At 40.6% G+C, this 24,973-nt stretch overlaps 1 protein-coding gene across 2 annotated transcripts in view; it reads right to left on the minus strand.

Annotated features, from left to right (window-relative positions):
- The window catches only part of TOX (thymocyte selection associated high mobility group box), a 422,063-nt gene that overhangs the window by 258,105 nt on the left and 138,985 nt on the right, over positions 1 to 24,973 (minus strand). The gene's annotated exons all lie outside the window — the stretch shown is intronic.

The following is a 24,973-nucleotide window of genomic DNA, read 5'->3' on the forward strand; positions in this document are numbered from 1 at the left end:
AACCCAGCACTAGGGGAAAAAGACCAGCAGCCAGAAAACCATAACAAGATGGCGGATGGTCAAAAACAAAACAGATTCTAACAGTACCTCCCCTTTTACAAGGATCCTCTAGATCCTCTTGGCCGAGCCTTATTCGGAAATCTGTGGAAAGCCTTAATCAGCCTTGAGGCCGAGACCCAGGAATTATCCTCGGGACCGAAACCCTTCCAGGACATGAGATACTGCAACCTTCCTCTGTGCCACCTGGAATCTAAAATGCGTGAAATCTCAAACCGGCCATCCTCATCAACTAGATGAACAGTTGGCATTGCCTCCTTATCTGATGTGTCAACTTTCTTCAGTAAAGATACATGAAAAACTGAATTAATTCTTCAGGACGAGGGGATGTCTAATCTCACCGCTGCCGAGTTGACAAGCTGAACCATTTTGAAGGGTCCTGCAAACTTAGGCCCCAGTTTTTTTTAGAAGGGATCTTCAAACGCAGATTCCTAGAGGACAACCAGACCATGCTCCCAACTGCTATTTCTTTGACCTACTATTTGCCTCTTTCCAATTATGGCGTACATTAGTCCAAACCCTGGCCAAATTTCCAGAAAAACCCTTCTCCTCAGGCACCGCTTCCCCGATCTTTGAAAACGGACCGAAAGATGGATGCTTCTCTGTACAGCAAAAAAAATGGAGAACACCCAGCCGAGGAAGACGCATGATTATTAAGCGCAAACTCAGCTAGTGGTAGATATTCCGACCATATGTCCTGATTGTCTGCTACAAAACATCTCAAAAACTGCTCGATGGCCTGGTTCTTCCTTTCGGCTTGTCTATAGGACTCATAACCTGACGAAAATGACAAATAAACCTTTAATCTGTCACAAAAAGCATGCCAAAAGTGAGCCACAAACTGTGGTCCTCTATCGGAAACAATGTCCGTGGGAACACCATGGAGCCTGACAATCTCTTTCACAAATGCCTTAGCTAGAGTTTTGGCGCAGGGTAATTTATTGAACGGGACTAAATGACACATCTTACTAAATCGGTCCACAACAACCCATATGACAGAAAAAACCTCAGAGACTCGCAGATCGGTGATAAAATCCATAGCAAGATGTGACTGTGGTGAACTAGGAACCTCCAAAGAGCACAGCAACCCTGGAGCCGGGGCATGTGAGGCCTTCGACCTAGCGCGCACAGTACACTGATGCACCCACTTGATGATTTCTCTTTGCCACCCTGGCTACCAGAAACTTCGACCGATCGACTTTCTAGTTTCTGAAATCCCTGGATGACCAGCCAACCGAGACTCATGACATTCAGCAAACAAAGCTCTCCACAAGGTTCTAGGCACAAATAATTTACCATACGGAGTGTTAGTTGGTGCAGCATTCTGGGCCTCTAGGATGCTACTCTCCAACTCAGAACCCAATGCTGCCACCACCACCCCTTTCTGCAAAATACATTCCTCCTTCTCAGGATTAACTACTGGAGAGAAACTAAGACAAAGCATCCGCTTTAACATTCTTTGTCCCGGGGATATGTTACGGAGTAATGAAACCGGGCTAAAAACAGTGCCACCTAGCTTGACGGGCATTTAAACATTTTGCAGCATCCAGACATATCAGATTGTTATGATCAGTAAAAACCTGTATCGGATGTCTAGCCCCCTCCAAAAAATGTCGCCAATGCTCAAACGCGAGTTTAATAGCCAGCAACTCTCTGTTCCCAACATCATAGTTGAGCTCAGTCTCTGAAAATTTTTTAGAAAAAACAGCACAGGGATGCACCCCATCCTCTCCCTCCTGGGACTGAACTGCCCCCACCCCTACTGAAGAGGCATCAACCTCTACCAGAAATGGCTTGGTCTCATCTGTCTGGATCAAAACAGGAGCAGAGCTAAACCTCTCCTTGAGATGCTCAAAAGCCTTAACAGCCTCAGAGGACCATTGTACAGTACTAGAACTCTTCTTGGTGAGATCAGTTATAGGTTTAACGATCACAGAAAAACTCTTTATGAATTTTCTGTAATAATTAGCAAACCCTAAAAAATCTCTAAACTGACTTCAAACATTCAGGCCTAGGCCACTCCAGCACTGCTTTAACCTTCACCGGGTCCATCTGAAACCCATCACTCGAGATAAGGTACCCCAAAAAAGTCATTTTCTGTACTGCAAACTCGCACTTCTCCAATTTAGCAAAGAGTGAGTTTTCGCTCAAAATCTGTAGAACTTTGTGGACTCCCTGCCAATGCGACTCCAGATCAGGTGAATAGATCAAAATATCATCCAAATAAACAATAACACTCCTACCGATCAACGACCTCAGAATGTCATTAATGAAATTTTGAAAAAATGCAGGCACATTGGTAAGGTCAAAAGGCATCACCACTCAAAATGACCTTCCGGAGTATTAAAGGCTGTTTTCCATTCATCGCCCTCCTTCACCCGCAGCAAATTATATGCCCCATGAAGGTCAATCTTAGAGAACCACTTTGCTCTGGTTAGTTGGTTAAACAAATCTGGAATTAGCGGCAACGGGTAAGGATTACGCTCAGTGATCTTATTAAGGCCCCGTCACACATAGCGACGCTGCAGCGATACCGACAACGATCCGGATCGCTGCAGCGTCGCTGTTTGATCGCTGGAGAGCTGTCACACAGACAGCTCTCCAGCGACCAACGATCCCGAGGTCCCCGGTAACCAGGGTAAACATCGGGTAACTAAGCGCAGGGCCGCGCTTAGTAACCCGATGTTTACCCTGGTTACCATCGTTAAAGAAAAAAAAAAAAAACAAACACTACATACTTACCTACCGCTGTCTGTCCTCGGCGCTCTGCTTCTCTGGTCTGGCTGTGAGCACAGCGGCCGGAAAGCAGAGCGGTGACGTCACCGCTCTGCTTTCCGGCTGCCCGGCGCTCACAGCCAGACCAGAGAAGCAGAGCGCCGGGGACAGACAGCGGTAGGTAAGTATGTAGCGTTTGTTTTTTTTTACTTTAACGATGGTAACCAGGGTAAACATCGGGTTACTAAGCGCGGCGCTGCGCTTAGTTACCCGATGTTTACCCTGGTTACCAGCGAAGACATCGCTGAATCGGCGTCACACACGCCGATTCAGCGATGTCAGTGGGACCTCAACGATCAAAAAATGGCCCAGGCCATTCCGACACGACCAGCGATCTCACAGCAGGGGCCTGATCGCTGGTACGTGTCACACATAGCGAGATCGCTACTGAGATTGCTGTTGCGTCACAAAACTTGTGACTCAGCAGCGATCTCGCTAGCGATCTCGCTATGTGTGACGGGGCCTTTAATCTCCCGAAAATCCAGACACGGCCTAAGGCCTCCATCATTCTTTTTGACAAGAAAGAATCCTACAGCCACAGGGGACTTAGAGGGTCTTATATGACCTGCAGATAAAATAGTCTGTAGGTATTCCTTTAAGGCCTCCCTCTCGGGAATTGTCAGATTAAATAAACAACTCTTAGGATGCGTGGCACCTGGGACGAACTCAATAGCGCAGTCGTAATCTCTATGAGGTGGTAGAGCTTGTGACTCAACCTCTGAAAATACCCTCCAGAAATCCTGAATGGCTTCAGGTAGCTCCTTCTTCACAACAGCAGCAATGTGAACATTACAACATTTACCATAACACCCCTGACCCCAGGATCTTATAGTACTAGACGACCAGTCCAGCAAAGGATTGTGCATTTTTAACCAGTGTAAACCCAGGACTAGGCAAGGTAATCTAGCAAGGACAAACAAGTCTATACACTCCTGATGTTCCATATTCACAATAAGTGGTAACCCGGTAACCTTTCGAGAAATACACCCATGTTTCAGAAGAGTGTTATCAATAGCCACAACAGGAATAGATGACAATGGTTCAGAATCTAACATATATTTGTCTAAGAATTGTTGATCAATCAAATTAAGTGCAGAACCACAATCCACAATTACCTGAAAATCAATGGAATGACCATGATATATGATATTACCAGAAAAAAACTCCTGCGGACCGTAAAAACCCAACACTGTTATGATGCGGTGGTCTAGGAGCAACATGGAACGAGCTCTGAAAGAAGTGGTAACTGTACTGACCACAGTCCCTAAGCTCAACACAACACTAGAAGTAGCCGTGGAATGCTCCTAACTCTCCCTAAGCTTCTCGTCACAGCCTAAGAGCTAACTACCTCTAAAGATAGAAGCAGGAAAGCTATCTTGCCTCAGAGAAAATCCCCAAAGGATAGATTAGCCCCCCACAAATAATGACTGTGAGTGGAGAGGGAAAAGACATACACAGAATGAAACCAGGATGAGCACAGGAGGCCAGTCTAACTAAATAGATAGGACAGGATGGAATACTGTGCGGTCAGTATTAAACACTACAAAAATCCACGCAGAGTTTACAAAAAATCTCCACACCTGACTAAAGGTGTGGAGGGCAAATCTGCCTCTCAGAGCTTCCAGCAATACAGAATTAATTCACACTGATAAGCTGGACAAACATAGAAAGCACAGAATGGATAAGTCCACAATCTATGGACAGAAAAGGGAAAGCAAAAACTTAGCTTAGCTGAACTGGTCAGGATAACAGGGAACTCCAAAGAGATGTGAATCCAACCAGGAACCATTTACAAGTGGCACTGGCTGAAGATAGAGCCAGACTTAAATAGCCGAGCAGAAGAGACGATAAGTGGAGGCAGCTGATGATAGCTAACTCCAAGGAGCAGCCATAACACTAGAAACCACAAGAGGGAGCCCAAGAGCAGAACTCACAAAAGTGCCACTTACAACCACCGGAGGGAGCCCAAGAGCGGAATTCACAACACAACACAGACTGGAGTGTTACTCCTACTGACCTTTTTTTCTTCTTTCCTTATGCGAACCTCACATTGCCTAATAAAATGGTAAGCCTTACCACAATACAAGCATAGCCCTTCAGAAAACCTCTTCTCCCTCTCCTGGGAACAAGAGGACATCACCCCAAGTTGCATCGGTTCCCCGCTGTCGACGGGGCTATCCTGAGAGACTGGGTCCAGCATTATAAGAGCCTTCTCTTCATTCTGTCTGCCTCTCAATCTTCTATCTACACGGATAGCTAACTGCATAGCAGTTTCCAAAGTATCAGGTGCAGTATATGCAATGAATAAATCTTTAACTCTTTCACTCAAACCTGCTAAAAACTGACTCGAGCGCTGGGTCATTCCACCTGAACTCTCTGCGGACCATCGTCTGAACTGGGTGAAAAAACTCTCAGCATCAACAGAACCCTGTTTAAGCCGTCTGAGCTCTGCCTCAGCTGATGTGAACTGATCAGGATCATCATATAACAACCCCCGTAGCAGAAAAAATGCTTCTACTGATGTCAAACAAGGATTATCAGGATGTAATGAAAATGCTGAGATTTGGGGTTCACTTCGCAATAAAGACATAATAATCCCCACACGCTGTAATTCACTCCCTGAGGATCTGGGTCTAAGACGAAAATATAGTAAACATGCATTTTTAAACGAAAAAAATTCCTGCCGTTTACCAGAAAAAACTCAATTAATCCTACCTTAGGTTCTTCAGAGTGTGCTACAGAGTAATTACTCATGTGCTGTTGCAGGTCAGCGACTTCCAAAGTTAACCCTTGCAAACGTTGAGCAAGTCCTTGGACGCTGCACATATTAAAGGAATCCGGGAAAAAAAAATTTTTTTATATGTGTGGCTGGACAAACTGTTACGGAACTGCATCACAGAACTAGGATAGAAGGGGGAAAACTGACCCTGCACTGAGACTAGGCTGATACCCTACGAAGGAGTGGGCAACCCATTCCTTGCAAATAGACCCACCGACGATCCTATATTAATCTCAAGCGAAGACCTATAGATAAGGGGGAAGGAGGTCCCTAAAAGATCTAAGGACTGAGTATAAAAACAGGTCACCTCCTAATATAAAATACAGAGAAGGCTGCAGAAACCAACAGAAAACAGAAACTAAGGATAGCAGAACAGGGGGGTCCCAGAACTGCACAATATCAAACACTGAAAGCTATCAAAGCACCTAGCCAGAACTCTAGTGGATTAAGACTGTTGTCCAGCAAGGACTGAGAGGCAGGTGCTGGGTAATAAATAAAGGGTGATACAATCACTTGACCTAAGACAACCCAGCACTAGGAGAAAAAGACCAGCAGCCAGAAAACCACAACAAGATGGCGGATGGTCAAAAACAAAACAGATTCTAACAAATGTAGCTAATCGTCTACTAACTACATTATGGCATAGGCTGTAAAGTAAAAACTTCTAGATTGCTGTAGAGAGCTCTGTGTTCGAGATCATCATTCCATGGACAGAGTAGAGAGCAGCTACAATGAGTAAATTGTAAATCCAAAGAACTAGACAAATAGATATGAAAAAATTGAACATCTATTTGCAATCTAATAGTGAGTGTATAACGTTTCGGTCATTGACTCTTCAACGGGTGCACAGATGATTTTTACAGAGAGACATGGATCAAGTTATCATAAAGTGCAATAAGAAAAACACCACCTGTAGTGGTGAGAACTTTTGAATTAAAAATAAATTTCCCAGTATCTCATATCTATATGACTGCCGAGTTCTTTGGATTTATAGTGTACAAGGGTTGGGCACTTACTATTGCACCATCCTGTCTGGAGTGCCATTGTTTCAATCTAAAAATTAAACTGTCCTGTACTGCATAGGCAACCCAACGGTTTGCCTGAGCTTTGTGTAATGCAAAATTTTTCCTACAGTAGAGTTTTAAGGAAATTTAACAGTCATTTCCAGGTTTTACCATAAAAACTGGTTGCTGGAGGTCCCAAAAATATTTTATATTGATATTTACCAACAAAAATTCCACGACAACTTCCAAACATAGTGTTTCTAAGAACATCACCACTTCATTGGCTATCTAACGCTATTACCAACATCCTAGTTTCATAAGAATGGTAAATATGTAAAAAAACAAATACGAATCACAATACATATGAGAAAAAATAACAAATGGGGGGGATGGAGACAAGAGCACATAAGGTGATTTTGAAGCTACAGATGAGAATTATGGAGTTGCTTACCTGAAAAGGTTGTGATTGTCACAACTCCAATAACTGCCCATAAATATTACAGCTACAACAGTCCCATAGGCAAATGAAGGTAAACCATATTTTGCATATCAATTAGTAGAAAAGGGAGATTGATGTTTCATAGTAGAACGCACTGTTGTATAAAGGAAGTAGTTCCAGAGTGGAATAGCAATTTTGTAATTTTTATTTTTACTCGTTTCGTGCTTGCACCAATTGTTTTTAAACAGAAACTACATAGCACAAAGCAAATTATAAAAAATAACTCATCGCAATCTCAACAAATACAAAAAAATTATGTAAAAAACTGATGCAAAATAAAGAAATAATTTAAATAGGACCTGCTACTTCTTAAAAAAAATTAATGACATACCGTGTAAAAATTCCCTAGGTCCATTGATTCTGCCACTCTTTTCCTTTTTGCGATGCCTCACATGCAGAGATATTCATGTTTTGCGTATGTGAAAAGCTTGCAATCCAACTGAGAGTTTTCTCTGGGGGAGTTGGCTTTTATTCCTCCCTCCCAAATGCAGCAAATAACAACTCCGCAGCTTCTGAGACTGATAGACTGATAGATCAGCTGCCAAATTATGATAGGCAGCATCTCGGAAGAAACGATGAATGCTCACACCTAAAGAAGACTCTGAAGTAACACCTAGTTGAACTGTAAAGCAGAGATTTCACATACTGCTCTCCAGAAGAAACAAATGGGAATATCTCTGCAATGAAGTGATGCAGCGCAAAAAGGATAAGAGTGTCAGAATCAAGGGCACGCAGGGATTTTTTAAAATTATTTAATTCAAGTTTTCGAGTAAGTGACAGGTCTTTTTAAGAAAGACTAATGAATTTTATGGAAGTATTAAATTTTGTATTAATATACATCCGCAATATAGTAGTTAAGGTAGATACAAACATGAAGTAGCCTGGTGCGAAAATTGGTAGATTTATTAAAGTACATAAATCTTCAAAGAAAAGAAAGCAGCCTTTCATTGGCATAAAGGTAAAAAAAAGTCCTCTATACAACAGACAGGGGCTTACCCATTTAAAGCCCAGTAACTTCTGGTCAGTCTCTCCTAACAGACTGCCCAGAATAACACAGGTCAACAATAACACAATAACGGGAGGTAAGGGAATGGCCAGTCCCAACCAGCTTTTTGGCTGTTCCTAAAGCCTGGACCAAAAATCCAGGCCCATTAGAAAACACCCATCAGCACTAAACGTGCTGGAGCCTGCTTCTCCGGGTCCTACATCACTGAGGCTTGCCACCTGGGTGACACATACCTCCTGTCCAGGACCTGTTCAGCTGCCACCTTACTATATATATATATATATATATATATATATACACATATATGCTGCATATATACATTTATACATTCTTAGTTTTCAAATCTGCAATGTTCATTTTTGTATTATGCATAATGTTGTACCATGTAATTCAATGTTTCTCAATGTTTATTACACATCTTTTTCCTTGTGTGTATAATGACCACGTTCTGAATAAATCTAAAATATAATAAAGCCAGTTTCTATATCTCAAGCATAAAAAAATAACAAAAATATTATTAGTCATTAAATAGAAGCAATATTATAGTTTCTTTCATATCGCGGATGATTGAAGGATTTCTATTTAAATGCAAATGTGAATTTGAAAAAGGGTCACAATTTAGTGTACTGAATTGAGCGAGAGGAACAAAAAAAAAAATCCCTGAATATAAAAAGAAGGAAAAGAACAAAAGTGTCTTGAGGTAAGAACATTGTTGTTTATTAAGTTGAATATTGAAGGCAATAACCACAATCTATTTTCTTTGATCAGTCCTCGGCGGTTTATGAATCAGTAGATTGCCAGTATTCATGTATCACTCCGCAGGACCAGTGAAGCCTATATTTCTCAAAATACTTGGTTAACCTTTTACCCTTACCTTTAACAGTAATGGAAAACTGTTAGAAATCAAACAATATCTCTCTTTAAAAAATACTGGATTATTAAAGTCAAATAACTGTGAGAAAACAAGTGATACAATGTAAAAGAAGATGGAAAGGGGTATATTCTATTTTTGAGTATATATATAATTTTTATGCTGTGGAGTAGGTATGCGTTGAATTTCTTCTATTATTGGGGTGAACACAACACAGAACATAAAGAGCAACCTTTTTTTTTACTGTTTCTATTAAATACAGTGCTTCAAAGTATCATTAAAATGACTGAAATATAGTGCATATTATGTTGGAAACAGTCTTCGAAGAAATGGAAATGACTGCATTCTATTGATTCAAGCTTGGGATCTTTAGACATAAGTCATCAGGACTGACACTTTCCAATACATAAAATGTGACATCTGGTCTTACAAATGCACTATCCTAGCTGTAAATCATCATACAGAGAAACAGTTCAATGTCATTTCAGCCAGTGTAAGCTATGGTTTACAACCGCAAGATAAAAATAGTCATACTATTACCATGACACCTAAACCACTTTTCTACTACAGTATTCCGTGTTCTAATTTACCCATGGTGCGGTGGGGGGGGGGCTAATAATCAATTCTTAAACAAAAAAAAAAATGATGTCGTTTCCTCACCCCATAAGTAGTTATTTTTTATCAACCCCTCCTCCTCTTTATTTTAATAGCTTACATTGAGTTGCTTTCTCTCACCGGGGCAATAAAAAAAATAATTTACCATGTTCCTAGAAGGCTTATAAAGAAGTAATATCAGCATAATGATTTGTATTTAATGAGTCTGAAAAGCTCAGAAGACATATGCAATTTATCATACCTTGCATGTAAACTTTAGATTTTTTTTTTTTAATGGGCTGTTCTGTTTCATATTATATTTAGTGTTTGTTCTACAGAAATATAAGATCTACAAATAGCTTTGATTACAAAAGACATCTGTGGATCAGGATGTCGGAGCTTTGAATGTAGCATGAGCTTACGTCTCTTCTTTGATATTATAATTAGTTAAGCCTGTATTAATTTTTAATGAAGTGTCCAAAAAGAATTTTAAATAATGTTTAATGATTAATTTCATGTTTATTAAACAGTGAATGGTCTGCTAATAACAAACGTAAATGTAGTGGCCTAGCAAAGTAATAGAGCAGAACGTTGTTTTTTTTTTTACAACTAAATTATCATAATTAAAATTAGATGTTTTGTTGCCGATAATGAATTTTCTATTTCTAAATCCTGGCGGTGCAATAATAGCTTAGAAATGCATTCTTTGTGCTGGCTTCTATGTAATGAAACAACTAAAGTATTTTGCGCTATGCTCACAATATAAAAAAAAATAGCAAAAACATGTTATTTGAAAATAGTGCTTTCCCTTATGTTTTAAATTATAGTAACTAGAGTAAAGATTGGACAACTATGTTAAAAATGTTTTGCAATATCCATATTCGTACATAAAAGCAGATACATACAAATGAACAGGAAAAGATATGTTTTTAGAAATACTTTTTATTACAACTATGCGTTCTCCCATATGTATATACCGTATTTTCCGCTTTGTAAGACGCACTTTATTTCCCCGAAATTTTGGGGGGAAATGGGGGTGCGTCTTACAAAGCGGATATACCGCTTACCGTTACAGGCTGGGATGAGGGGGTGTCCGCCGCTGCCGCCGCTGCTGCCCGCCACCGCTGTCGCCCGCCACTGCTGCCGCGGTTGTCTGCTGCTGCCCGCTGCTGCCCCGGGAGATAGTGGAAACTCCGGTGCTGCGGGGGGCTCTGGCGACATTTTGTGAAAGAACAGAGCCCCCCAGCAGTTCGTCCATGCGTTCCTGTATGACTGACTTCGGGAAAATGGCTGCCAGAATCTCGGGAGATGAGATTTCAGTGCTGAGATCTCATCTCTTGAGATTCCGGCGGCCATTTTCCCGGAGTCAGTCATACAGGAACGCATGGACGAACTGCCGGGGGGCTCTGGTCTTTCACAAAATGTCGCCAGAGCCCCCAGCAGCCCCGGAGACAGCCCTGCAGCCCCGGAGACAGCCGTGCAGCACAGGAGCCCCCATGCAGCACAGGAGCCCCCATGCAGACCCCCTCATCCCAGCCTGCAGCAATGCTCCACTTCTGCCTCCAGCAATGACCCTGGGCCCCTGATCCACTGCAGCCACAACCCCTGGTGAGTAATAAGACACATGGATTATAAGACGCCCCACCAATTTATTAAAAAAAGTTTTTTTCCTATTTTTCTCCTCAAAATTTGGGGTGCGTCTTATAATCCGGAGCGTCTTACAAAGCGAAAAATACGGTATATATATGTATCCCATATGTGTATAAATTGGCCATGACAGGATTGTTTTACTTTGCGAGTAGCTGTAAGACATGGGCGGGACGGTTACTCACCATATTTCCATCCCAAGGCTGTTGTTTGGTAAGTTAAAATGTCCAGCCACTGAGTTTTTTTCTCTTTCTGTGGGTCTGGAGGCAGTAGAGCCCCACAGAAGTGTTTATGTGCAACTGTGCTGGAATGTGTTAATTGGACCCTGAGAGGGATGATTCCCGCAGGCATAAAGACTGTGCTATACGTTATCTTTTTGTTTACCAGTTTTGCCAAAAATGTTTATTTAGTTGAACCCTGCATTAGTTTATGCCATGATTTAAATAAACTAGCTGAAGAAACATTGCTGTATCTACCTCTGTGAGCAGCTGAGAGAGTCAATCTGCCGCTATATACTGTATATTTTTGCCTTCCTCTGGATCAACATGTTAAGGCATGTTAGGTTAGGCTATGGGTTGAACTAGATGGACTTAAAGTCTTCCCTCAACATTAATAACTACTGTATGTAACTATGTAACTATATGTGCTGATACTTGCAGAGTCTATATCTACGGGGGGGGGTGAAATAAGTATTGAACATGTCACCAATTTTCTAATTAAATATATTTCTGAATGTGCTATTGACATAAAATTCTCACTAGATGTCAGTAAGAGCTCATCCAATCCACACAGGCAAAGAAATCAAACCATAGATGTCTATATATGTGTAATAATGAGAAATGACATATGGAAAGAGTATTGAACATGTTTACTAAAACCTATTTAATACTTTGTACAGAAGCCTTTGTTGGTAATGACAGTTTCAAGATGCCTCCTGTATGGAAAAACTAGTCACATGCACTGCTCAAGTGTGAATTTGGCCCATTCGTGTGAATTTGGCCCATTCTTCCACACAATCACTCTTCAAATCCTGAAGGCTCATTCTATGAACTCTGAGCTTTAGTTCCATTCACAAATGTTCTATTGGATTCAGGTCAGGTGATTGGCTGGGTCATTCTAACGGCTTTATTTTCTATTTCTTAAAGCAATTGAGAGTTTCCTTGGTTGCGTGTTTGGGGTCATTGTCTTGCTGAAATGTCCACTCTTAAGGTACCTTCACACTGAGCGACTTTAGAACGATAACGATAGCGATCCGTGACGTTGCAGCGTCCTGGATAGCGATATCGTTGTGTTTGACACACAGCAGCAATCAGGATCCTGCTGTGACATCGTTGGTCGGAGCTAGAAGGCCAGAACTTTATTTCGTCGCTGGACTCCCTGCAGACATCGCTGAATCGGCGTGTGACGCCGATTCAGCGATGTCTTCACTGGTAACCAGGGTAAACATCGGGTTACTAAGCGCACGGCCGCGCTTAGTAACCCGATGCTTACCCTGGTTACCAGTGTAAATGTAAAAAAAAAAAAACACTACATACTTACATTCTGGTGTCTGTCACGTCCCCCGGCGTTCTGCTTCCCTGCACTGTCAGCGCCGGCTGGCCGTAAAGCAGAGCACAGCGATGACATCACCGCTCTGCTTTACGGCTGGCGCTTACGCAGTGCAGGGAAGTGAACGGCGAGGGACGCGGCCCTGCGCTTAGTAACCCGATGTTTACCCTTGTTACCAGGGGACTTCGGCATCGTTGGTCGCTGGAGAGCTGTCTGTGTGACAGCTCTCCGGCGACCACACAACGACGAAACAGCGACGCCGCAGCGATCTGCATCGTTGCCTATATCGCTGCAGCATCGCTTAATGTGACGGTATCTTTAATCTCCATTATCTTCGTAGATGGCAGCATATTTTTATCAATACTGTCTCGGTACATTTGTCTATTCATCCTTCCTTTATATATATGAGGTTTACCAGTGTAATGTGCTGAAAAACAGCTGCACACCATGATGTTCCCTCCTTGGGTATATTATGTGAATCAAATAGTTCAATATTGGTCTTATCTGATCAGACTATATTGCCCCAGTATTAGACAGGCTTGTCTACATGTTGAGCAAACTTTAAACACATAAGAATGTAGTTTTTGTTCAGCAATGGAGTCTTGCATGGTGAGCGTTCATACAGACCATTGAGGTTGAGTACATTACTTATAGTTTACTTTGAAACAATTGTACTTGCTGATTCCAGGTCTTTCTGTAGGTTTCCTCAGGTGGTGCCTGGCTGTTGGACAACTCTTATGATAATTATTTTCACTCATGTCTAAAATCTTGTGGAGAGCACCAGGTCATGAGCATTTTCTGGTGAAATTATGTTCTTTCCACTTCTGGATAATGGCCCTGAAAGTGCTCACTGGAGTCTTAAGTAGTTTAGATATTTCTATGAAACCAATGCCATCAATTTGTTTGGCAACAATAAGGTTGCAAAGGTCTTGAGACAGTTCACTGATTTTACCCATTATGAGATGTTTCTTGTTTAGCACTTTGGTAATATGATACCTTTTTATAAGCTATCAGATGAACCAGATGATATTATTTGTCATTAAGTGGCAGGATTGCTTTCAAACTACAGATAGATTTCAGCTGGTGTCACAACTTTTTACAGTAATTTGCATCTCTTTCCCTTCGTGTATTCAATACTTTTTTCCCTATGTAAGTTGTCATTATTACACATAACTTAATTTATGGACATCTATGGTTTGATTTCTTTGCCTGTGTGGATTGGATGGGTTGTTATCAACATCTGGTGAAAATTTCATATCAATAGCACCTTTAGAAATATATTTACTTAGAAAACTGATGACGTGTTAAAAAATAAATTCACCAGCTGTGTATATATGAGCTGCAGTGCTTACTCCATCTTGTATTACTTACACGTCTGGAGGTGGGGAGAGTGACACCAGTGCTGATTTGGCACAGGGCTCAAGTGATGTAACCTCAGGTGAGCCTCAAGAACGCAAATGCCGACACTGAAATGGTACTAGAAGTGAGTATTTGTGTTTTTATTTTAATGAGGCAAATATTCAGATGGAAAAGGGGTTGTGCTTATATTTGAGAACCTCTTTAAGAACCTATTGGATTGACCGATAGCACTGTAATTGTTCAATAATAAAATTATTCAGCAAAAATACAAACTTCCTAATAACCAAGAATTGTAAGGTTCTGAAGACCTTATTTGTAGTGGTCGACAGGTAAACTTAGTGCAGCAGAAAAAAGACACATTATGCTTCTCTTTGAAATTGGAAGATGTCCAGCAGTGCCATTAGCTCTGAACTGGCAGCAATATTTGAGACCCAGCAACACCCAACTGCTTAGAGAAATCTGGCTAGATGTGCTCTTTCATGGAAGAATTGTGGCCAAAAACATATCTTAGACATGGAAACAAGTCACATAGCCTCGCACAACATGTCATGAGTTGTGCCTTGATGTTGAGGGCCTAGGAAGTGAAAAGGGTGCTTATGAGATGTTGGCTGAGAATGTCATCCACAGAAGAGCAGTTCTGCTCTAATAGAGGGCTAGACCTGATATCCGAACTGTACACTGGAAATCTTTTTGCTTATCTCTAATATTTATATATTTTTGTAATGCACAGAGCTGTTTTTTTATACAGAGCTCCACATCCCAGGTGTAAACAATAATCAAATTATCTAAAGTCACCCTGCAGCCACCTTTTGGATGATCTTACTAGATAACTAGTGTTGAGCGATACCGTCCGATACTTGAAAGTATCGGTATCGGATAGTATCGGCCGATACCCGAAAAATATCGGATATCGCCGATACCGATATCCGATACCAATACAAGTCAATGGGACATCAAGTATCGGAAGGTATTCTCATGGTTCCCAGGGTCTGAAGGAGAGGAAACTCTCCTTCAGGCCCTGGGATCCATAGGGATGTGTAAAATAAAGAATTAAAATAAAAAATATTGATATATTCACCTCTCCGGCGGCCCCTGGACATCACGCTGGTAACCGGCTGGCTTCTTTGTTTAAAATGAGCACCTTCAGGACCTGCGAATGATGTCGCGGGTTCTGATTGGTCGCGTGCCGCCCATGTGACCGGCACGCGACCAATCAGAAGCCGCGACGTCATTCGCAGGTCCTTAATTCCGAGAATTAGGAGTTTTGTGAATGAGAATGACGTCGTGGCTTCTGATTGGTCGCGTGCCGGTCACATGGGCGGCACGCGACCAATCAGAACCCGCGACGTTTACCAGCGTGATGTCCAGGGGCCGCCGGAGAGGTGAGCATATCAATATTTTTTATTTTAATTCTTTATTTTACACATCCCTATTGATCCGATACCGATACCCGATACCATAAAAGTATCGGATCTCGGTATCGGAATTCCGATACCGCAAGTATCGGCCGATACCCGATACTTGCGGTATCGGAATGCTCAACACTATAGATAACACATACTGCTTGTACTTTGAACTGACCAATTAAACAGTATACAGTGCCGTAACCTCACGAGACTCCATAGTAGCAGCTGCAAGTAGCTGAATTTTATCATTTGAAGAGGTTGTGAATTTTTTGAAAAGTTGACTAAAAAGCTGAAATTGTCATAACTAAAGAACCACTGCTTACCTGCTCAGTCCAACTTTGCTTTATAACATGAATACTAGTGCTCATTGTCGATCCAGCAACGATGACTTCACATCTATTGCTCACGTGACCACTACAGTCACTGTGCCTAACAGTAGATGGCCATGACCTCTCAGAACAAGTGATTAGTCATTTGACCAATAGAGGTGACATCAACATTTTAGGGCTGGAAGGAAGCATGAGAGTTGCAGTGCTTTGGTGTCGGCAAAGAAAAGGAAGGGGATTGAACAGGTAAATAATTGTTCTTTTATTATTTTATAACAATTCTTATTTTTAGGCAACTTTTTTGAAAAACAATTTAACTGTGTCTACAGAGGAGATTTAGAGCTTTGTACAAAAACTGTGTTATGACCGTGCTAAAATGTATGAAAAAAGATAAGCAGTAGAGAATGTTGGGCATAACAATTACATTACGTTAAAAGGTCACTTCAGACTTGGACAAATTTTATCGTGTGAGAACATATACAATATGCAAAAAAAAATATGTGTTCTATATGGACATTGAGATTTATTGAGTTATGGTAACGATAATGAGAATTGTTTGAGAATACCCCCTATCACATGTGAGAATAGACTTTACCAAAATGACTTCCATGTCTTAGTATAGTCCCATTGATAGGTTTTCACAATATAATTAAAGCAACCTATTCAGCACTCAAAAGTAACCCCTAGACTGAAATAGGTTGTCACTAGTGTTGAGCATTCCGATACCGCAAGTATCGGGTATCGGCCGATACTTGCGGTATCGGAATTCCGATACCGAGATCCGATACTTTTGTGGTATCGGGTATCGGTATCGGATACATAGAGATGTGTAAAATAAAGAATTAAAATAAAAAATATTGATATATTTACCTCTCCGGCGGCCCCTGGACTCAGCGCGGGTAACCGGCAGGCTTTGTTGTTCAAAATCAGCGCTTTTAGGACCTGAGAATCACGTCCCGGCTTCTGATTGGTCGCGGGCCGCCCATGTGACCGCCACGCGACCAATCACAAGCCGAGACGTCACCGCAAGCTATTAGCGCGCTCATTTTTGAAAAATGAGCGAGTTAATGACTTTCAAAGACGTAGCGGCTTGTGATTGGTCGCGGCCACGCGACCAATCACAAGCCGCGACGTCACCGCAAGCTATTAACGCGCTCATTTTTAAAAATGAGCGCGTTAATGACTTTCAAAGACGTAGCGGCTTGTGATTGGTCGCGTGGCCGCGACCAATCACAAGCCGCGACGTCACCGCAAGCTATTAACGCGCTCATTTTTAAAAATGAGCGCGTTAATGACTTTCAAAGACGTAGCGGCTTGTGATTGGTCGCGTGGCCACGCGACCAATCACAAGCCGCTACGTCTTTGAAAGCCATTAACGCGCTCATTTTTAAAAATGAGCGCGTTAATAGCTTGCGGTGACGTCGCGGCTTGTGATTGGTCGCGTGGCCGCGACCAATCACAAGCCGCTACGTCTTTGAAAGTCATTAACGCGCTCATTTTTCAAAAATGAGCGCGCTAATAGCTTGCGGTGATGTCGCGGCTTGTGATTGGTCGCGTGGCGGTCACATGGGCGGCCCGCGACCAATCAGAAGCCGGGACGTGATTCTCAGGTCCTAAAAGCGCTGATTTTGAACAAAGAAGCCTGCCGGTTACCCGCGCTGAGTTCAGGGGCCGCCGGAGAGGTAAATATATCAATATTTTTTATTTTAATTCTTTATTTTACACATCCCTATGGATCCCAGGGCCTGAAGGAGAGTTTCCTCTCCTTCAGACCCTGGGAACCATGAGAATACCTTCCGATACTTGATGTCCCATTGACTTGTATTGGTATCGGATATCGGTATCGGCGATATCCGATATTTTTCGGGTATCGGCCGATACTATCCGATACCGATACTTTCAAGTATCGGACGGTATCGCTCAACACTAGTTGTCACCAAGTGTACAATACATTACTGTGGTATCTTGTCCCTTGATTTAATGAGTGAGGAGCTAATTCAAGTATAGACTCCAATTGAAGTGATTAATTTAGGTATTGTGCTTAGGGGAGATTGGAAACCTCTCCTTTGGTGGAAAAGCATAAATCTTTCAAATCTCATTCTATGGTCATGAATCAGGGACATTCATAGTCAAATCTCTGAAACACTTGTGTCATTTACCCTCAGACAGTTAAGGTCAAGCAACTGAATCCAAACAGGTCTTCACAAATGAAATTACCTTACCTTCAACCTGCCAATTATAATATTGTCTTAAGGCTTAATAAAGAACCATTAAATTACAGTGGAAGGAAATGGAGATACAGTACATCACATGAATAAAGTGCTAGTTCGAAAGGGATCTGAAAATATGAGAATTACAACTTCTATTGATTTACTTTACCTCTCGCCTTAAACAAAGGTTCATACAGTGGTCAACCAACACTGTTCTCTTAGCAACAACTTACTTTTACTCACTCTACAAGCAGCGTATTTACCTTAGGGCTTGTTCAGACCAACACTCTTGTGAGAATTATTTCAAACTACATTCTTGATAAAACACATCAATAGGAAACATCTATGATAACATTGCAGGCAACCGTATCATTCATCTACAAAATAGTACCTGATATAACAATTGAGATTCTCTTTGTGATAAGCATCAGTTGCACTACGCATATGGATATCCCTGGCAGAATGACAGTACGTACCTATGAGTCTTGAAAATTAGAGATCTCTTACTGTAAATATATATGGGTGTCATACAAACAATTTTTCAATCATTTACAATAGCACGACTTTCTCTTTAGGAGAATCATTGATGCTCTAGAAATCTACATTTACAAATGCAATGATTGAAAGCCAGCCATATAGCATGGACAGGATGTACAGACCCTTGCAACACATAGATTTCAATCTCAGAAGGTAAACATTTCCAGGAGGTTTGCTTGTCCTGCCCATTTTTATTGGACGTACATGCACTCTGGTTTTCTTCTAGAGTGGGCACATGCTTGAGACTGAGTACAATAACCATCTCAATATACTCACTGGTTGGCCCTGTTCACTCTCTCTTGTCCTAAACACTGCTTTTTATCCAGCAAAGTCATACAATACTTAAAGGGAATCTGTCAACGGGTTTTTGCTACATCACCTGAGAGCAGCATAATGTAGGTAAAGAGAAGCTGAATCTAATGAAGTATCACTTAGATTACTCGGCACAGCTGTTCTGACACAATCAGAGCTTTTAGGTTTAGAGTGAAGCAGAGCTGATGAAGCTAACCCCACCCACACCACAGCTAACCCCGCCCACACCACAGCTAACCCTGCTCACACCAAGCTGTCCGTGTACAAAGTCCATAGACAGTGAGGTGCTTACTTGATGGATTAGTCTGGTAATGTTAAGGTACCGTCACACATAACGATTTCTTTAACGATATCATTGCTTTTTGTGACATAGCAACGATATCATTAACAAAATCGTTATGTGTGACAGCGACCAACGATCAGGCCCCTGCTGGGAGATCGTTGGTCGCTGGGAATGATCAGGACCTTTTTTTTGGTCGCTGATCACCCGCTGTCATTGCTGAATCGGCGTGTGTGACGCCGATCCAGTGATGTGTTCACTGGTAACCAGGATAAATATCGGGTTACTAAGCGCAGGGCCGCACTTAGTAACCCAATATTTACCCTGGTTACCATTGTAAAAGCAAAAAAAAACAGTACATATTCACATTTCGGTGTCTGTCACGTCCCCCGCCTTCAGCTTCCCGCACTGACTGTGAGCGCCGGCCGTAAAGCACAGCGGTGACGTCACCGCTGTGCTCTGCTTTACGGCCGGCCGGCGCTGACACAGTCAGTACGGGAAGCTGACGCCGGGGGACGTGACAGACACCAGAATGTGAGTATGTACTGTTTTTTTTTTTTTACATTTACAATGGTAACCAGTGTAAACATCGGGTTACTAAGCACGGCCCTGCGCTTAGTAACCTGATGTTTACCCTGGTTACCCGGGGACTTCGGCATCGTTGGTCGCTGGAGAGCTGTCTGTGTGACAGCTCTCCAGCGACCACACAACGACTTACCAACGATCACGGCCAGGTCGTATCACTGGTTGTGATCGTTGGTAAATCGTTTAGTGTAACGTTACCTTTAATCTCTTATTGATAAATTCTTCACAGAATTTCAACAGATCTGCTCCTCTCTAGTTGTGAACTTTACATTAATGATCATGCACATTTTGTGCTTGCAATATTACCATCAACTGTTCACAAGGGCTTTGTGACAAAAGACTTACGCATCTTTGGTTGATGATCATGAGGTACATCAGTAAACTATGGGAAAATATATTTTCCTTATTATCTGTGTACATAAATGGTATACACTAAGTAACGTTTCTAACCTATGCCTGTATTCCCACATGAAGCAATCACTATGATAGCAGACGATAACAAAACATGAACACAACATGTTGTGATTTAACCATTTACTGTCAAAGAGCTGGAGGGCACCATGTCACAGGCTCCTGTGGGCAACAAATAGTTTTATTTTAATTACAGACTAGCAGTACACAGAGATGACTTGCACAGAGAATTCAGCTTACTGTTTAACAGTTTCTGACTAATTTTATTAACCTGTACATCTGAAAGGATCAACCCCCTCTGGGTTTAATTAGAAGAAAATTAAATTTAAATCTAAATGTCAACAGTGGTTACTAATTATGGCAATGCTCTGGACGAGACATCCCGTCTGCAATCAGCCAGTTCCCTGGTAACAATTAACAGCTCTTTTTGACTTAAGAGTGCAATAGGATTTTTTTTTTTAAATAAATGTAATTCAGCACGGGACATTTCTAATATTACCAAGCACCTACTGCTAGGTGCAGACACGCAGAAGAATATGCCAAATTAAATTACACCAATTCCTCAAACATATAGCTGAATAATAAGCAGCAAAGAAACTAGGTCAGGGTCCCAAGCAATAGGCCACATCCCCTCCCCCAACATGCAAAATAAATATCCTCACAGCCTCTGAGTGGAAATCATTCTTTTGTTATGCCCTTTGCAAGAATACATTATGGCAAGATGATATTTATTTCTACAATCTTTGCAGCTGTGAGCAGAACTGAATTAATCTTTCCAAAGACCATTTTCATTTGCAGTTTCAAGAGTAGGATTCTAAATTGTAAATTAATTGTAAAAAAAAAAAAAAAAGTGCAAAAATATAGCATATAAAATGGTAGGATGAACGCAAGGTGAAAAAGTAAAGAACCGATGCACATTTGTTCATTACAACTTTAATAATAGTTATTATTATTATGTTTATTGTTTTAGAAAATACTAAAAAACAACACAAAAATGTTAGAAATTGATAATGTATATAAAAAAGCGCTGTGGAATATGACAGCGCTATATAACAAAAGAATAATAAATAAGAATTGTTTTAAATATTTTACATTTCTTTAATATGATTTGTAATCCAGAGGCTCAAACATAAGGCGTTAACAAAAAAAAAAAATACAAAAAAAGTATTCTAATAATTGACTTCTATGGAAAATATGTGTTTCAAATAAACCAAATCTAATTGTCTAGGTTTTTTTGCTAGTTTGCAGAAGATTATGCTCTTCAATCTCTTTTGGCCATCTGGATTAAAATATCGAATTATATAAACAAAGCCACTAGTCTACCTTCCATTAAGAGCAGAAGCAGTATTTATATTACATCATTATAATGTTTGGTCTTCTGACCTCTTTCATTTTGTAACTTTTTCCAAATGGCATTTAATGCAAAGGTTTGAACCATCCTTAAATTTTTTTTGTTAATGCGCTTATGTAAATTTAGAACATATTTTCACTGCTGTTCGCAGGGTCAGTTTACATAAGAGATGAGATGAAAAGCATCTAGCCATTTTAGTTATATTTTAGCTACAACATTTACAATGTGAAAAATAACACTTTATATTGGATACATTTTTTGATATTTGTCAAGGAAGAATAAATAAATCAATTACGGTGAGAACATGTGTGAATAGCTGCTTAATTGTCTAATTATCTAAAATTTCAGTATATTCAGTGTATCATATTATGTATAATGAATTATTATATTTTGAGTTGTTTTGACACATTTTTAACAACCAGTCAGCTTCTTTTCTTTATTTTTACAAACCTACCCTGGAAGACAAAAATGTGGAATCCAGTGTAAATGAGACTTTTGTTTGTGGCTTATTTTGTGTTTTATGATTTATGGCTTGTTTATACGTAGGGATCACAGGTTAATGACATTTTTTATTAAAAAAAAATGGAAATGTGTCCTAATAGAAAAGGCAGTTAATGGTGTCATTAATTTATACTACAAACCGGCCATATTTTAGGATTGGAGGACACAAGGCAATTAATATAGTGGGAGGAGTGATTTGATTTTTTTTTCTTGATTTTAGTCAAATATTTATTGAAGTGAAGTTTATTATTTACTACTAATTGTAACAGGTAAAATAAAATACATAGGCCAGTATATATTTTGGTTCCATCTCACTGATTTTGACATAGCTGGTTGCTAGGCATGTTGTCACGTATGATCCACAAATCCATCTAATTTCCAAAAGGGGTTAGGAAGAGTTTTTTTTCTCACTTGTGCCCTCCTCTTCATGGTCTGCAATTTGTAAGTGTAAAAGTTTGAACTAGAACTGCAGTGGCAGATTGCTGCTCTTGTGCAATTTTTCATAAAGCTACCACCTAGACACTTGTATATTACAAGGGCAGCATGGTGGCTCAGTGGTTAGCACTGTTTCTTCGCAGAGCTGGGGTCCTGGGTTCAAATCTGGACAATTTCTGCAAGGAGTTTGTATATTCTCCCTTTCTTTGCATGGGTTTATTCCTGTTTCCTCCCATAGTCCAAAAGCATACTGATAGATAATTGAAATTATGAACCCCTGTGGGGACAGTGATGATAATATCTGAGATGAGCAAATTATGATGTTATATAAACAAAGTATAATTAATAATAAATATATTAAAATGGCCGCCCTGCACAAATACAATGTTACAGTATTGACCTAGCTTAGTGATTAGCTTATCAATTGCTATTTCTGAGGATCTTAATAAAAAGGAAAATTTCAATACGATATATCTGTCTCCCTGACACTCCCTATGTCTAAGAACAGAGATGGCTGTGAGTACAACAATCCACTAAATGGGTTGCTTCAGCTTAATACTATTTTAATTCTATAATTCACTGTTCATTGCCTTAACCCTCCGTCACATACAACTGATCTGACAGGCGCTTCTCTTTTACTTTCATTTCTCCTTCCTCACCAGATTGTGAGGAAACCCCCTCCCTCCAGGTAGTCTCCTGTCTCTTGAAGGTCTGTGAAACCTGATATCACAGTTGGATTTCAGAGCTTCAGGGGAGAGGATATAGCTGCACAGATCTCTCAGGCTCATTGTATGTGAATACGTCACATTCAGTAAGGTTGGTATTTTATGTTTTTATTCATCACAATAGTTTATTTAGCTTGTTTTATGAATGTATAGCACAAAATGTGAGGATATTTCATAGAAATAAGGGAGATTTTATAAAAGAAAGTGTGCTGCTCAGGCATATACAGTAGTTCCCTAACATATTCCTTCTCTTGCTTCAGATTATCTGCTGAAATGGAGAGGAAAGTGTACAATTTATCCAAACAAGTTGATGTTGAGGAAGTAACAAACATGCTGTTAGATGATAGAGACCTCACACTGAATGAGGATTTAGGAGAGGAAAGTGAGATTGATTCTCATGATGAGGTGGAAGAATGTGTCCTGGATTCTGAAACAGAGCAAGATGGTGGCAGTAGTGAGGATGAAGAAGTTGGATCATATTATATTGGAAAAGATAAAAATACTAAATGGAACAAGAAGCCATTCCAGAAAAAACGTAGGGAACCTTTAAACATTATTACTCACCTTCCTGCAGTAATAGGAACTGCACGTAATGCAAAAACTGCAGTTGAATGCTGGAACAGTATATTTACAGATGACATTCTGGACTCTATTGTCACATATACCAACCAATATATAGACATTATAAAGGACAAGTACATCTGCAACAGAACCATCAAGCCCACAGATGAAATAGAACTGCGTGCTTTTTTTGGATTACTGTACCTTGCAGGAGCTTATAGGGCAAATAGACAAAGTTTGGAGGAACTTTGGGGTAAAGATGGGGATGGAGTTGAAAAATTTAGCCTTGTTATGTCCATAAACAGATTCAAGATTCTAATTCGTTGCCTTCGGTTTGACGACAGAACTACCCGAACCGAACGCAAAACACATGACCGACTTGCTCCAATTCGTGATATATTTCAAAGATTTGTTGTAAACTGTAAACAAAGTTATTACCCTGGAGAGAATCTCACTATTGACGAAATGCTCCCTGGTTTTCGTGGTAGATGTGCCTTTCGTCAATATATTCCATCAAAGCCAAACAAATATGGAATAAAAATGTATGCCCTTGTTGATGCCAGTAAGACCTACACTTACAACCTGGAAGTTTATGCAGGAAAACAACCAGAAGGTCCTTACTGTGTGAGCAACAAACCCATTGATGTTGTAAAAAGACTGGCTGAACCCTTATTTGGATCGGGTCGCAATATTACAGCTGACAATTGGTTTACAAGTTGTGATCTGATTGATTATCTGAAAATTCAGAAGCTGTCATATGTGGGAACTGTAAGAAAAAACAAAAGGGAATTGCCGCCACAGTTTGTAAGTGTGAAAGAGAGACAACAGTACAGCAGTATGTTTGCATTCCATAATGGAAAGGCTTTAGTTTCCTATGTACCACATGCCAAAAAAATCGTACTTCTTCTATCAACACTTCATGATGATGCTGCCATCGATCCTGGGACTGGGGCAGAAAAAAAACCGGAGATAATTACATTTTACAATGCCACCAAAGGGGGTGTGGATACAGCAGATCAGATGTGCTCCACTTTCAATGTCAGCAGAAACATCAAACGCTGGCCAATGGTCATATTTTTTGCTATGTTGAATTTGGGTGGTATAAATTCACAAGTAATTTATCTTGAAAACAAGCTTGAACCACTCCGTAGACGATTGTATCTGAAAAAATTGGCCCATGAACTAGTACTTGGA

The sequence above is a fragment of the Ranitomeya imitator genome, chromosome 6 (assembly GCF_032444005.1).
Source record: "Ranitomeya imitator isolate aRanImi1 chromosome 6, aRanImi1.pri, whole genome shotgun sequence".
Classification (NCBI taxonomy): domain Eukaryota; kingdom Metazoa; phylum Chordata; class Amphibia; order Anura; family Dendrobatidae; genus Ranitomeya; species Ranitomeya imitator.